The 2,172-nt window shown below is 39.0% G+C and overlaps 1 pseudogene; it reads left to right on the plus strand.

Annotated features, from left to right (window-relative positions):
• Nucleotides 1–727: 727 nt before the first annotated feature.
• LOC117032924 (60S ribosomal protein L23a-like) lies at nucleotides 728–1,202 on the plus strand (annotated as a pseudogene).
• Nucleotides 1,203–2,172: the final 970 nt, after the last annotated feature.

Raw genomic sequence — 2,172 nt, forward strand, 5'->3', positions numbered from 1 at the left:
AAGCTGATCATGGTGCCTGCAGACTAGATTATGACATAAGGCTGGAGAATTGAAATAGCCCTGGAAAATACATTGAAGGTGTACTACTACCCTGTCAGCTCTGTCAGCTGAAAGTAAACTCTTATTGTCTTTAATAATAGGTATAGAGAAATAGTCATTTGCAGTGTTTAACAGCTACATACCAGATGCCACGATATGGGTTTATTTGTTTCAGCAAGAAAACATATCTGGAACAGCAGCTGCATTTGAAATCACCACCTGATTTTTAAAAAAAGGACATTGAAACCATAAAAAAGAACCAGTCAGAAGTAAAGAATATACTAACTGAAGTGAAGAATGCACTAGAAGGAATCTCCAGCAGACTAAATGAAGTAGAGGATCAAATCAGTGATTTAGGAAATAAGGTAGCAGAAAATAATCCATAAGAAAATAAAAAAGAATCCAAAAAAATGAAAATAGTTTAAGAGACCTCTGGGACAACATCAAGCATAACAGCATTTGCATCATGGCAGGTCCCTGGGGGATTGGTGGGTGCCAGAAGGAGAAGGGAGAGAACAAAGAATTGAAAAACTATTTGAAGAAATAATGACTGAAAATTTTCCTAACCTGATGAAGGAAATAGACATACAAGCCCAGGAAGTACACTGAATCCCAAACAAGATAAAACTAAACAGGCCAACACCAAGACACATCATAAGTAAAATGGCAAAGGTTGCTTTTCACAAAGATGGCACTGAAAATGAAGAAGGAGGCCCCTTCCCTTCTGAAAGCCAAAGCCAAAGCAAAGGCTTTGAAGACAAAGAAAGCAGTGCTGAACGGTGTCCACAACCACACACAAAAAAAGAAGACCCACACATCACCCACCTTCTGAAGGCCCAAGACACTCCAGCTCCCAAATATCAGCCCAAATATCCTTTAAAAAGTGCCCCAGGAGAAACAAGCTTGACCACTGTGCCATCATCAAATTCCCTCTAACGACCAAGTCAGCCATGAAGAAGATAGAAGACAACAATACACTTGTGTTCATTATGGATGTCAAGGCCAACAAGCACCAGATCAAACAGGCTGTGAAGAAGCTCTATGACATTGACGTAGCCAAGGTCAGCACCCTGATCAGGCCTGATGGAGAGAAGAAGGCATATGTTCAACTGGCTCCTGACTATGATTCTTCGTGTGTTGCCAACAAAATTGAGATCTTCTAAACTGAGTCCAGCTGGCTAATTCTAAATATATAATTTTTTCACTGTAAAAAAAAATGGCAAAGGTTAAAGACAAAGAGAGAATCCTAAAAGCAGCAAGAGAAAGGCAACTAGTTACTTATAAGGGAGTTCCCATAAGATTGTCAGCTTATTTTTCAACAGAAATTTTGCAGGCCAGAAGGGATTGGCAGAAAATATTCAAAGTGATGAAAAGTAAGGACCTACAACCAAGATTATTCCACCCAGCAAAGCTATCATTTAGAATCGAAGGACAGATAAAAAGCTTCCCAGACAAGAAAAGGCTTAAGGAGTTTATCACCACCAAACCAATATTGCATGGAATGTTAGAGAGACTTCTTTAGGATGAAAAAAGTATATATGAATAATAAAATGGCAATAACTACTTATCTATCGACAATTATTTTCAATGTAAATGGATTAAATGCTCCAGTCGAAACATAGGGTGGCTGAATAAATAAGAAAACAAAACCCTTACTATGCTACCTACAAGAGACTCACTTCAGATTGAAACACACAGAGACAGAAAGGAATGGAAAAAGTTATTCATGAAAATGGAAACAAACAAAAAAAATTTTGTAAGCTGGAGTAGCAACACTTATACCAGCCAAAATAGACTTTAAAACAAAGGCTATAACAAGAGACAAAGAAGGACCTAGTAATCCCACTTCTGGGTATTTATCTGAAGAAACCCAAGATACTGTTTTGAGGGGACATGTGCATTGCAGCATTGTTTACAATGGCCGAGATGTGGAGGTGACCTGGATGTCCGTTGATGGATGAATGGATAAAGAGGAGGTTGTACTTAAATACAATGGAATAAAGCTCAGCCAGGGAAGGCAATGGGTTCTTGCCATTTGTGGCGGTATGAATGGGCCTGAAGCGAACTGTGCTGAGTGGAGTACGTCAGACCGAGAAAACAGATGCAACGTGATTTTGCTTACATGTGGAATCG

Source organism: Rhinolophus ferrumequinum, chromosome 2, assembly GCF_004115265.2.
Source record: "Rhinolophus ferrumequinum isolate MPI-CBG mRhiFer1 chromosome 2, mRhiFer1_v1.p, whole genome shotgun sequence".
In the NCBI taxonomy this organism is placed as follows: domain Eukaryota; kingdom Metazoa; phylum Chordata; class Mammalia; order Chiroptera; family Rhinolophidae; genus Rhinolophus; species Rhinolophus ferrumequinum.